At 36.4% G+C, this 14,451-nt stretch overlaps 1 pseudogene; it reads left to right on the top strand.

The window, feature by feature from the left end:
• Positions 1-6,092: 6,092 nt before the first annotated feature.
• LOC107671080 (magnesium transporter MRS2 homolog, mitochondrial-like) overlaps positions 6,093-14,451 on the top strand; it is an 11,553-nt pseudogene continuing 3,194 nt past the window's right edge.

The following is a 14,451-nucleotide window of genomic DNA, read 5'->3' as shown; positions in this document are numbered from 1 at the left end:
AAAGTGTGACATGACATGTGGCCAAGTATGGTGACCCATACTTGGAATTAGTGCTCTGCATTTATCCCATCCAAAGTGCACACACACAGCAGTGAACACACACACACCGTGAACACACACCCGGAGCAGTGGGCAGCCATTTTTTTCCTGCGGCGCCCGGGGAGCAGTTGGGGGTTTGGTGCCTTGCTCAAGGGCACCTCAGTTGTGGTATTGAAGGTGGGAGAGAGCGCTGTACATTCACTCCCCCCACCTACAATCCCTGCCGGTACGAGACTCGAACACGTAACCTTTGGGTTACAAGTCCGACTCTCTAACCATTAGGCCACGACTTCCCCCTACAGTAAATACATGACATATGAATAGGAATTACATTCCTAGTATATTTTAGTTTAAAAGAGAACAATACATATAAATATGTATTTAAGTTCTACTTAAGTGGGTCAAAAAAACCCAGCAAAATTTTACTAATTGCATTTAATATAAATTTAAGCTACAATACATTTTAATTTAATTGCACATAACATGCATTTAAGTATCCGGAAACATTACATTCAGTTTGCACTTAAGTATATTCTTCTAAAGTACCAATAGAGTACCAGGCCACATTTCACCTGAGCTGATTTTTCATTAAGATTGGAAGGCTTTCAAGTGTTTTGAACTTGTCTGAATACAATAATGATATATGATTGCTGTAGGAGTGCTGGCATTAATAATAAATTACAATACCTCACGGGTGCCAGACTGAAGAGGGATCATCTGAGAGGTGAGACGGGTCACAAGCCGCACATTTCTACCATCTTTCCAAGGCAAAACTCCACTCTTGTGCACAAACACCACTGCATGGACCGTCCCATTCTTTTGGGTCGTCTCAGGAACTGACACTCACCTTCCTTTAATCACAACAAAGTATACTAGATGAAGTAGACATTAAATGCTATCTGAGGAAGATATTCACATACTACAAAACTGGTCAAAACCACATTAAAGGATGCTTTTCAATTTTGTCAGTTTTCACCAGGTGGTTCTGAGCCATAGTGTACTTTCTGTATCTAAAATGTAAATGAGATTGTCATATAGCCCTAAAAAAAAACATGTGGTGATAATAATTGTGATGGTATCACATGGTAAATACTATGTTACTTTGATACACAGTTTTCCCTTAATTCCCAAATTAAAATTCTGAATGCCATTAAATTGTTATAAAATGTAGGAATGCTCTCACCAAAAGAAGAACAAGTACAACAGCTTAAAAATAGTTTAACTACTTTTTTTTAATGGTATAAACTTGATCATGCAACAAACCTAACCTTGTGGAAAAATGTTTGCTTTTTTGTACTGAATGTAGAATGTAGTGTACTTCAAATCATGAAAGTATATATTTTTAAAAACTGTACCTGCAGATAAAATAGAATTCTGAAATAGAAGTTTGCTTAAGTGTTCTTAAAGATAGTAGTGTTTCTTAACAACCTCAAGTACACTTTTAAAAAAGTGCACTCTATAATAATGCAGGTTTTATTTTAAAGTACATTTTAAATCATTGTTTTAAAAATCTTTTGTTGCACTTTACAGAAGTACACTTATTGATGTGTTGACTAAAATACTTATATATATACGTAATACGTAAATATAGCCTATGTAATATATTTAAATGTACTGAAATTACAACATCATTACAAATGTGTAAGTGTGCAAATACTGTATATTTAAATCCAAGTTTCAATTGAAATGGCATTAAAGTATATTTTATTTTACCATAAATGCTTGTCAGTACATACTTTAATGAGACATAAAAAAATAAAAAAAATTATGAAATTTAAGTATAAAGATGTACTTAATTCCAAAAAGCGCTTTAAAGTTCAGCTAACTGCATTTAATATTAATTGAAACTAAGACATTTTAACATAATTTATTTGCAGTTAACATACTATTAAGTGTTCGAAAACATTACATTCAAATCGCAGTTAAGCAGGCTACATTCTTTTAAACTAGAGCCTCTACATTGTAAAAAAATCAACTACATATTCTCTGGTTTATGAAACCTTTTGATTTTTAAAAACTAAAAAATGCTATTTTCTTGAATTTACATAAAAACCCATGTCAGACCAACAGAATTGCCCCAAATGTTGTACCAACGAGTCAAAAACAGTTGTCTGAACAAAGAATTTCATATTCCTTAAATGTTAATTTCTTTGCTTTGAAAGGATGATTGTTATCCTCTTTACAAACATAGCATGCACAAAATAATGATCTTTAAAATAGCATCATATGACCCCTTTAAAGGCACAATATGTAATTTTCGCCACTAGATGGCGCGTATTCAAAATAAACAAATAGGAATCATGGGAGCTGTGGTCTTCATCCCCACAGCCGATGCAATCCGACGGGACTCGGGCAGAAATCATGTTCATGGATGAGCTAATGATTTATTAATGTCGTAGTATAAAGCATTGTGAGGCTGAAAGCCGTCAAAGCGAAACGAGGCCGCTGAACGAGCGCGACACACGGCTCGAAAGCAGCGGAGCTTTTATTATGCCACAGTCGACCGCTTCCGCTCCTTCTGGTCGTGCGTATGTGGGGGAAAAAAGCAGCGCTGTTTTATCATACTAGATACATTTGAAAGTTCTGTTATAATGCTACTCTGTGCGGTCGTCACAGGTCTATTAAAACACACAACATATTAAAGCGTCTTTGGTGTTTGGTGGAAATCGAGGGGTTATGACGTCATTGGCAGGCGACACAATGACATATGGACACTGGTCCGTGTCACTAGTTAAAATTGCTTATTTCTCTGGATTTAAACATTCTTCAAAACATTTGGGATAATGTAAGTACACAAGTCAGCAAAATATATAACACTGTTATAGTGGTTTTTGGATATTTTATTTAAAAAATCTTACATATTGTGCCTTTAACATATTAAGTGTCCTATATAGTACATATGACTAGGCTATCATATCAAGAAATTAATTTATCGAGTTAATAAAAAAAAGTTTACTGAAATCTTTTGTTTTCTTCATGAATATATTGGCTGAACGAGGCATTTTGCATTTAGTGAACAAACAAATTCAAATCGACAAAACATTAGTTTTACTTAGTACAATTTTTAAAACATGAGTTGAGAGAACTTAAAGGGATAGTTCACCCAAAAATGAAAATTCTGTCATCATTTACTCACCCTCATGTCGTTCCAAACCTGTATGAGTTGCTTTCTTATGTTGAACACAAAAGAAGATATTTTGAAGATTGCTGGTAATCAAACAGTTGGTGGTTGCCATTGACTTCCATAGTAGGAAAAAAATACTATGGAAGTCAATGCAACCATGCACCAACTGTTTGATTACCAGCAATCTTCAAAATATCTTATTTTTTGAGACCCATTTTTGGGTTTAGAATAACACGACGGGAACATCTTAACGCCACGCCAAGTTGGTTATTGTAAGTGGACAAATACAGAGCAAAAGCTTTTAGCGTTAACCCGAGCTGGCAAAGCACAGCATCACTTGCCTCGTTCATTCATTCATTGTACGCTCGCGGATGGGAAATGATGCAGTGCCTTTATTCCAGGCGCCGTAAAAGCATCGGTGCAGCAGCGAGTTGATGTTTCAGTGAATGACAGGAGGCCTAAAACCTTCAGGGCACAAAGACTGGAGTGGAGACATTAATTTACATCTAATTTCTCAAATATGCAACCGTAAGACCAGATGTACAGAGAAGGGTCTGGCTGCAGCTTGGCACTTGCACTCTCAGACGTGCATTCTCAGGCTTGCACTCTCAGACACTTGCACTTCCGCTAGCGACGTCACTTGCAGTCTTTTTTATTTTTTATTTTGTTCTATTTATTGATTACTTTTTGTTTGAATCTCTCAACATTTTACAACAGTATAGCCAGGTGGTGAAGACAAGACAAAAGAAACTAAATTACGAAGTCACTTGCAATCGCCACTTGCACTCTCCGATACCTGCGACGTCACTTGCAATCGACACAAATCGTGCGTGTTGCCAACGGAGACAAGACGCTGTGCTGGTGATTAAACGATTAAAACTAATTTAGTACCGTACACCGTTAAGTGTTTATGTTTTTCTACAGGAGGAAAACGCTTAACAAGAGACTTTGCACATTGCGTTCATATTCTGCTGTTCTGTGGCAACGGATTTGCGGGTCTTGTCTTTTTCTTGCAGGACCCTGTAGGTTACGGTACTAAATTAGTTTTAATCGTTTAATCACCACCACAGCGTCTTGTCTCCATTGGCCACACGCAGGATTTGTGTCGATTGCAAGTGACGTCGCAGGTATCGGAGAGTGCAAGTGGCGATTGCAAGTGACTTCGTAATTTAGTTTCTTTTATCTTGTCTTCACCACCTGGCTACTGTTGTAAAATGTTGAGAGATTCAAACAAAAAGTAATCAATAAATAGAACAAAATAAAAAATAAAAAAGACTGCAAGTGACGTCGCTAGCGGAAGTGCAAGTGTCTGAGAGTGCAAGCCTGAGAATGCACATCTGAGAGTGCAAGCGCCAAGCTGCAGCCAGACCCTTTTGGGATGTACAAGCAGCATCTCAGAATACGGGATCTGTGGGCAGGTTTGAGTGGGATGTAGGCGGAGAGCGCCACCCTGCGCTCAATCTGTGCTTGAGAGATGTTATGCTCAAGAGCACAGTGGTAACATATAACATTCTTGAGTCTGTTGTAGGAACCTTTCATTTTTTTATGATGACAAAGTGTTATATTTTGTTAACTATTGTAATGCTATTATAAGCTTTTGTGATGTCTGTATGTCCCCCCTCTTCTTTTCTTTTTTTTCTTAATGTCAATTATTGTGTTATTTTATAAAAAAAGAAAGAAAGAAAAAAAAAAAGATCTCCAGTGGTAATGCCAAAAAAGACGCCTCCCTTTTTTTCGACAAATGACGCCTCGATATTGTTTCCTCCCAAGAGTACATAAATAAAACAATTGCCAGATAAATGCACAAGCAAAAATACACAAATAACTGTATATTTATTAAGTTATAGCCTATTTAAAATAATACTATTATAAAGGTCAATATGTTATTTATATTTATTTATATATATTACATTTGAAAGTAAAATTTGCCCATTAAAATGCATGAAAAATGCATAAAATTCTCAAGTAACAGATAAATACTAGTACAAAACAAATGAAGTTTGCGCTGTAGATATTCCTAAGAAAAAAATATGTTAAGTGTGCGAATTTGTGCTTATAAAAATTAGCTAGCAAAAAGAAATTAAACGTAAATTCAAGACCTTTACCGAAATTGTTTTCATAATATAATATAATATAATATTATTACAAACAAAATTAATGAGTCAGTTTCATTACAAAAAAAGTGCAAGAAGAATTATGACAGCAGACAGGATCGAAATGCTCAGCCAGTGGACAAAACTGAAGCAAGAGCATTTCTTACATGTACTGTTGTACAATTTTTATTTATTTTTATTTATTTATTTATTTACGATGATAGATAGATAGATAGATAGACAGATAGATGGGTGATAGATAGATAGATAGATAGATAGATGAATGAAATGTTACGTAGATTTTGAAAAAGGGTCCTAATGTTTTTGTTATTGCATTTATTTTCAAGAGTCAGGTTTGATAAAGCGTGCCGCTTTAAAGGCGTCATGCAGCTCCGGAGAGATCAGCGAGCGCGTGCTGGATGCGTGCCCTACGTCATCAACAGTTTCCGAAAACACGCCGCTCAGCCGCTGTTGTAAACACGCTAAACTATATGATGGAATATTACTGCACTTGTGTTCGTATCTCGAAGACACAGCGAGCTAACAGTTAAACGGAGATACCTGCGTGTGTGAGTTAGCAGGACAGCTAAGACATCAAACCCGGACGTTACTTTTATTACCAGGCTTTCAGAGCGGTGGTATACATAATGACTAAATATTACTAAAAAGGAACATAGTAAGTCCAAAGTAACTGTCATCTTGACAACTAGTGTTTATGCAGGTTGACCTCACCGAGGTGTCCTGGAGGTAAAATGTGCTTTTAACTTGAGTGTTTTAAAGTATGGAGCCATGTTTGAGGTTTGTCTGTCGAGAGAGTCTCAGGAAAGTGTCGATGAAATGCTGGACATGGAGAACTGTGGAGTGCTCGAGATCACCTTTCAGACGCCCTCTTACATCAACATGTGGACGAACACATTTCAGCACACCGCTGCCGAGAGCTCAGGGACACTGTAGGTGCTGCATGTCTGTGTTAGTCTATGGCTCTGCTGCTCAAACAACATGAATGACATTTGTTTCTGTTGCCAAACCTCCTGTCGGCAAAGAGGCACAGATGTATCCCAAGCAGCCCTGTCTAGTGTTGCTCCAGTGTTTGTTGTGGTAAAACAAATACTTGCATCTTGTACAACGTTTTGTTTACAAAATACACACTGTTTGTGATTAGAATAAAGCCACTGACTCACCTTTACTAAATCACCTTCTCATGTAACAGATGAAATTTGAGCCTGATGGGAATGTGACCTCATTTGGTGAGTTGGATGCTTTTTACATCCTGCTGTATGTTCAGCATTTAGGTGTGACGCTAGTTCCTTTTAATTTTTTGAACCAAGCAATGTTAATTATTTATAAGTTATCTCAGAAAGACATGGTCTTACACACACAGAAGCAAGATTATGGAGTATGTTGTTAACTTTTATATTCTACATGGAAAATACTATATTCACTAACGAAAAATCAGAATCGGAATCAGAAAGAGCTTTATTGCCTCATACGTTTACACATACGAGGATTTTGTTTTTGTGACAGAAGCTTCCACAGCACAAACAGAATGACAGTGACAAGACACATATAATAAAAATAGGATAAATAAATAGGAAATAACAATGTACAAAAAAGTATATAAAAAAAAATTCACAATATACAAAGTGGACAGTAGATGGTATTTCTGTGTACTGGTGTATTATGTACAAATGCAAAGAAATGTAAAAAGAGGCATGTGTGTTAAATAGATAAATGTATAAATAGTGTTGTGTTTATTGCCAAGTTAACTGTTCATGAGATGGATTAGCTGAGGGAAGAAATTGTTCTGGTGCTCTGTAGCGCCGACCAGACGACAACAGTTCAGAGAAAGTGGGCTGGGTGTGAGGGGTCCAGAGTGATTTTTGCTAGCTCTTTTGCTCACTCTGGATGAGTGCAGCTCCTGGAGAGTGGGGAGGGTTGTACCAGTGATTCGCTCAGCAGTCCGGACTATCCGCTGCAATCTTCTAAGGCAGGGGTGTCAAACTCAGTTCCTGGAGGGCCGGAGCCCTGCAGTTTTGTTCCAACCCTGTTGCAACACACATACCATGTCGTTTTCAAATAAGCCTGAAGGACTTGATTAGTTGGATCAGGTGTGTTTAATTAGGGTTGAATCTAAACTCTGCAGGGCTCCGGCCCTCCAGGATTTGAGTTTGACACCCCTGTTCTAAGGTCTGATTTGTTAGCTGAGCTGAAGCAGACAGTTATAGAAGCTTGACAGAGGGGTCTTTAGAGGTGCAGTCATTGGTGTGCAGGGAGAAGAGCAGTGGGGAGAGAACACATCCCTGGGGGGCACCAGTGCTGATGGAGCGGGTGCTGGATGGGAATTTTTCAAGCCTTACTAGCTGCTGCCTGTCTGTCAGGAAGCTGGTGATCCACTGACAGATGGAGGTGGACACAGAGAGCTGAATTAATTTGGACATAGGGTTGGGTACCGTTCACATTTGAACCGGTATGGTACCGGTATCGGTACCTCCGAGCTGAAGTCCACAAACAGGATCCTCATATACACTACCAGTCTGAGCAGTTTTTGAACAGTAAGATTTTTAATGTATTTAAAGAATGCTCTTCTGCTCACCATAGCCTGCATTTATTTGATCCAAAATACAGCAAACGCAGTAATGTGAAATATTTTTACTATTTAAAATAACTGCTTTCTATTTGAATATATTTTAAAATGTAATTTATCCCTGTGATTTCAAAGCTGAATTTTCAGCATCATTACTCCAGTCTTCAGTCTCACATGATCCTTCAGAAATCATTCTAATATTCTGATTTGCTGCTAAAAAAACATTATTATTATTATTATTATGTTGAAAGAGAATTCTTTAAAAAAACATTAAAAATCTTACTGTTTGTTGTAAACGTTTGACTGGTAGTGTAAGCCCCTGGTCTGTCCAGATGTTGTAGAATATAATGCAGTCCCATGTTGACTGCATCATCTACAGACCTGTTTGCTCGGTAGGCAAACTGCAGGGGGTCTAGCAAGGGTCCAGTGATGTCCTTCAGGTGGGCCAACACCAGTCTTTCAAATGACTTCATGACCACAGATGCTAAAGGGGTGGTTGATTATGATTTCACTTTTTTAACTTTACCTAGTGTGTAATATTGCTGTTAGAGCATAAACAACATTTGCAAAGTTACAACGCTCAAAGTTCAATGCAAAAGGAGATATTCTCTTTTAAAGAAATCACTGTTTAATGACTACAAAAAAGGCTGGTAGAGACAACAACAAGCTTCTTCCCGGGTTTGTGACATCACTACCCCCGATGTTTACATAAACACTGCCCCCGGGAACATGCAACTACCCGTAATGGTAAGGGGGTGTGCCGTTTCCAAACATGCACTCGATTTCTCAGCTTTTCGGAGTAGTTCCTCTTAGCCACTCTGATCTCCTTTGTCAGTGTTTTTGGCCTGTTTATTCAAGATTTTCCCATTCCTGTAGGCATCCTCTTTGGCCTGTTGGAGTTGTCTGAGTTTTCCGTAATGGTAAGGGGGTGTGCCGTTTCCAAACATGCACTCGATTTCTCAGCTTTTCGGAGTAGTTCCTCTTAGCCACTCTGATCTCCTTTGTCAGTGTTTTTGGCCTGTTTATTCAAGATTTTCCCATTCCTGTAGGCATCCTCTTTGGCCTGTTGGAGTTGTCTGAGTTTTGCAGTGATCCACGGTTTGTCGTTGTTGTAAGTTAAATGAGTCCTGGTAGGGATGCACATATTTTTTTCACTAAAACTGATGTATGAAGTTACAGTCTCTGTGAGCTCATCCAGATCGGTGGCTGCAGCTTCAAAAACGCTCCAATCAGTGCAGTCAAAACAGGCTTGTAAATCCCGCTCTGCTTCATCAGTCCATCTTTTAACAGTCCTTATTACAGGTTTAGCTGATTTCAGTTTCTGCCTGTAGGTCGGTATAAGATGAATCAGAGCCCCAAAGCTGCCTGTGATATGCATCCTTTATTGTGGTGTAACAGTGGTCCAGTATGTATCTCTGGTAGGACATGTAACGTGCTGTCTGTATTTTGACAGTTTACTTGTGAGGTTTGCTTTATTAAATTAATGTTCGGCAAAACGTCCGAGTAATCAAAAGATTGCAGAATGACTACCAACTTATACCTGAAATGACACATAAAAAGGCTTTAATGCTTATTATAAAAAGAAGGATTTTTTTATTCTATAAAAATAAATTATTACATTTTATAGAGAAATTCTTTAATATGTAATCCCCCCCTTTATTTTGCCAAGTATTATACATTTTGAATGTGCTTTTGGGAAAAATTAAGGTAATTTGGGAAAAACAAAACTGTCAAATTGTTCAGTCTTCAAGTACTGTATGTTAAAAAAATTATTTTTGAATTAATTTTGTATGTTAATCTGTTTTAATGTGATTTGTTAATTTAGTTAACATTTAGTTAATTCTATAAGAAAACAGAAAGAGAGAAAAAAAATCCTAATTTTGTTTATTAAGAACAAGTGTTTTATGGCCAAAATTTGCTATGTTAGATTTTTATTGATGGATCTGGGTCTTATGTTTATTTTTTTAAATTTTTTTTTTTAGAAAAGAAGAAGACTGAGTTGTATCAGGAGCTTGGTTTGCAGGCGAGAGATCTGAGATTCCAGCACTTAACAAGTATTACAGCACGGAACAATGCCATTATTATACGCATGGAGGTATGGACACACGTTACTATACTATCAGGTTCTAAAGATTGTTTCATAAACAGAGTTGAGCTTTATGTTGTATGTAATACCAGCTACAGCAAATATTCTAAAATTGAAAACTCATTTGCATTTGGAAGTTGAATACATTTTCCTATAAAAAGTTTTGTAAAATGTATTTATTTATGTGAAGTCCCTCAAGGCAATGGTTACGCCACAGTGTTTACTGGTGCTGGATTTCCGGGGTCTCGGTCTGGAGAAATGGCTGGTGTTAGAACTTGGGCCACAGTTGGCTGGAGATGGAAATTTGGCTACTTAACTCGCTGCCCTTTGAGTTCAGAGCTCTGGAAGCCATTCTGCAACACAGGGTGAGCATTGAACAATTATAGAATACATAATGTTTGTTAATATATTACATTAATAATTATCAGTTAATTAACATATTCACTACTGTTACAAAGTGTCGGTTAATTGTTTTTCCCCCCAAAGAAATGATCACACTTATTCAGCAATGATGCATTAAATTGATCAAAAGTGACAGTAAAGACACTGACAATGTTTCTTTGATGAATAGAAAGGTCAATATAGCAACATTTATTTGAAACAGCAATCTTATGTTACATTAAAAAATGCCCTGGAATCCTGGAAAAATGTATCACAGTTTTCACAAAAATATTATGCAGCACAACAGATTTTAATATTGATAAAAATAAGAAATGTTAATTGAGCGCCTAATCAGCATATTAGAATGATTTCTGAAGGATCTCTACAAGTTGCACCCTGTATTGGAAGATGGAGTTTTAAGAGTTGGAGGTCGGCTGAGTAAATCTGCAATGTCAGACGAAATTAAACGTCAATTAAACAATTATTTTTCCAAAGAATCTCCATGTCTCTACTTTGATTCTGCAAGACATACATGAAGGGATTGGAAATGGTGGTAGAAATCATGTTCTATCACAACTTACTGGATCATAAATGCCAATTCTGCAGTTCGTAAAGTCAAATCAAAGTGAGTAACCTGTAGACACATTAAAGGACGTGTTGGAGAACAAAAGATGGGTGACTTTTCCGGCAGAAAGATTGCACGCAGACCTTCCACCTTTTAGTAATGACTTGATTATTACGGACCTTTTGAAACAAATCGAGGATGAAGTTTTGTTAAGAGAAATGGTGTCATTTTCACCTGTCTGTCTAGTAGAGCTGTACATTTGGAAGTGGCCTACACTTTGGACACTGGCTCCTGCATCAATGCTTTGAGACAGTTTATCAGGAGAAGAGATCAAGTACAGCATATTCACTCCGACAATGCAACTAACTTAGTTGGTGCTAAAAGAGAGCTGCAAGATGCAATCAAAGTCTGGAACCAAAATAAAATAAACAATGCTATGCTTCAGAAGGGAGTTCAGTGGCGTTTTAACCCCCCAGCAGCCTTGCATCACGGAGGGGTTTGGGAAAGACTTACGTATGGTGAGACAAGTCCTCTTTTCTATTCTGCGTCAACAAAGTTTAGGAGATGAAGAATTGCAGACACACTTTTGTGAAACACACTTTTGAGTCTATCTTGAATAGTCGGCCTATAACAACAGTATCTGATGATTACCAAGACCTTGAAGCATTGACTCCAAATTACATTTTATTACTGAAATCCAATCCACTACATCCACCTGGATTGTTTCACAAAACTGATATACATCAAGCTCAGATGGAAACAAGTGCAGTAATTTTCAGATTTATTCCGGAAAAGGTGGATTAAAGAATACCTGCCTTTACTTCAGGAAAGACATAAGTGGATCAAAGTCAAGCCAGATCTTCAGAAAGGAGATATAGTCTTGATTGTGTATAGTTCAGTACCCCATGTTTCCTGGCTTCTAGGAAGAGTGATGGAAGTTTTACCTGATGCCAATAAATCTGATAAATCATCTCACAGCATTGATGCAGGAGTCAGTGTCCAAAGTGTAGGTTCCAAATGTGTTCCAAATGTACTGGAAAATAATGAAACGTGATTGGAACAATTGGAAGCTTGCTCAGACTGATTGGACAAACTTAGACTTAACTTAAACTCTTTTTTTATTGTTTCTAAAATTATAAAAAGAAGATTGACTCCTTACATATATCTAGTTTAATTGTAATTCTATACACTTACAATTAGGGGCCGTTGTGTAGGAGTCTTATATTTGTTTATTTTGTTGCATTTAAGTATTGTATTTAATGTTTCTTAAAATATATTTCTTTATTTAAATGTTTTTTATTTTTTTATTTAACATTTTATTTGTGTTGATTCGAGTTTGTACTCCTTCTGTAGGTAAATGGTACCGATTCACAAGTGACTATAAGATTAACAAAGGAGTGCAGACCAATCATATTGTGGGAGTGAACTTTTTTTTTTTCCTGTATTGCGTGTATTTTGTTTTAAATAAATGACAAGAGAAACGTTAACATTGGATGGAAGCGAGTGTTCATTGAGCATGAGTAAGACAAAGCTCCTGACTGTCTCATGGACTTGTTTGCCAGAACAAAGTGACACTGAAGACTGGAGTAATGATCCTGAAAATTCAGCTTTGGGATCACATGAATAAATTACATTTTAAAATATATTAAAATAGAGGGAATAAAATAATATTTCACAATTCAAATTACTGCAGCCTTAAGTGCATCATAAACATATTTATTACTTTGAGTTATTCATGTCTGGGGATTATATTGGGTAGTGTGGAATTGTTGTTTCATACCACAGTCTGATTTTTGTCCATGTTTTTGTTCTTGGTCTCTGCATCTACTACTTTTTTTTTTTGTTCTATATGTGCAGTCATGTGTTGTTGCATGTTTATATGGGTAAGCATATGTTCTGGCACAGGTGAATGTGCTGCAGATGTGGCTCCATGAAGTTCAGCCTCAGGTTCTGGATTGTTTGGAGTCATTGGTCGACTCAAAGCTCCTCTCTGCCGACCGCAGCAAACTCCATATGCTCCTGCTTAATAGCAAGAGGTGAGTTTATTTAACTTTAGTAAGAAGCTGCACTCAAAGTCTTTCCCTAGCCATATTGTTGTTTTTAGAACATTATGTTCCCAAATGCAAGAGGCATTTAACTACACCATTAAGAACCTAACTTTCTTATTAGCTAATCTTAATGAAGGATCGCTGTGACATAATTGGTATGGTAGGCTAATTGCTGTATGAAGCTTATCCAGAGGTATAAAACGATTGTTTTGTTGTGTTTTTCTTGTGTTAATTAGGGACGAGTCAGGATGGTCGACTTGGCCATCTTAACAGCTCTTTTTTAGTAATGTCCCCTAGTGTGTTTTTCTATTTTTCCCCCTTGTGTTTGTAGTTGTAATATTTTTTATGGTGGTGCTTTTAAGGAGCATAATTTAGAGGTGCTAAAAATTGCATTTAACAATAAATTTCAAGTACTGTACAATTAAAAATTGCCTACTGTGAGCAATGTTCCCATTATAGTGCATAAGCCACAAGTCTCTCTTTGCTGTGAAGTCTGTCTGTGATAGTTTTGTGTAATTATTAACACAATTATAGAGCGTGTCCTAGTCAACAAGTCAGTTTTGAAATATGTCGTTTTTGCCTCTACTAGTGTTAATAAAAAGTGCCTGATATCGAGCAATGCTATTATCATACTAGGGCTGCTACTAATTTCTAATTAGGAAAGAATTAATTAGAATTATTTGAGGTTTTTATTATTATTAGAATGATTGATTAATTTTTTTTTTGTATGGGAATACATGTGCATAGAAAATCATAATAAAAAAGCTGCAAAAAAGAGACTTTATTCTGAAGTTTTTTTTTTTTTTTTTTTTTTTTAAGGGGAGCCATAATTTAAAAAAAAAAAAAAAAAAACTTGAAAATCATCACACTTGGGTGCACTATACAAACCAACTGAAACCTCTTTAAGTAATCATTAAAAGCACAAACCTTTTCCATTTGACTCAGGCCACATTCTGACTATTTTTGACCCTTTCAGTATGAATATATCATAAAAAAATATTTTTATTAATAATTTTTCTTAATTCCGATTATTACATAATATTAAAATAAGAACTTACTATTGTATTAATACTATTGTAATGATAAAACAAAATAACATTATTTTAAAATGGTATTTCATTCAGCAGGCTTATAATTGCTTCTCACCACAAAATAAAAAAATAAAATAAAATTGTCTTGGGATACCAATACATGGAGGTTTTCACTCATATAAAAAATTATGAAATTAAAAATGGTCAGGCAACCAATATATTGTGCATCCCTTTATCTGACAGATCTAGTTAGTCATAAAATTAATCCACACCTCATTATTATTAGTCTATATATATTCTGTCTGGTAGAAAATGATTTGCAGTCAATGCAGAGCTTTAGAGTAGTATGATCTCTAATTTTCATTGGGAGTAAAAACAGTCTTTTAAACTCCCTGCAGCCTCTCAGAGCTGGAGACAGATATTAAAGTGTTTAAAGACAGTCTGCTGAAGATCCTGGATGAGGATGAACTGATAGATGAACTCTGTCTCACCAAATGGAG

This window comes from Sinocyclocheilus anshuiensis, unplaced genomic scaffold (genome assembly GCF_001515605.1).
Source record: "Sinocyclocheilus anshuiensis isolate Anshui unplaced genomic scaffold, SAMN03320099.WGS_v1.1 scaffold3049, whole genome shotgun sequence".
Lineage (NCBI taxonomy): Eukaryota > Metazoa > Chordata > Actinopteri > Cypriniformes > Cyprinidae > Sinocyclocheilus > Sinocyclocheilus anshuiensis.
The sequence above is the reverse complement of the archived record's forward strand: the minus strand, read 5'-3'. Positions and strand labels throughout refer to the sequence as shown.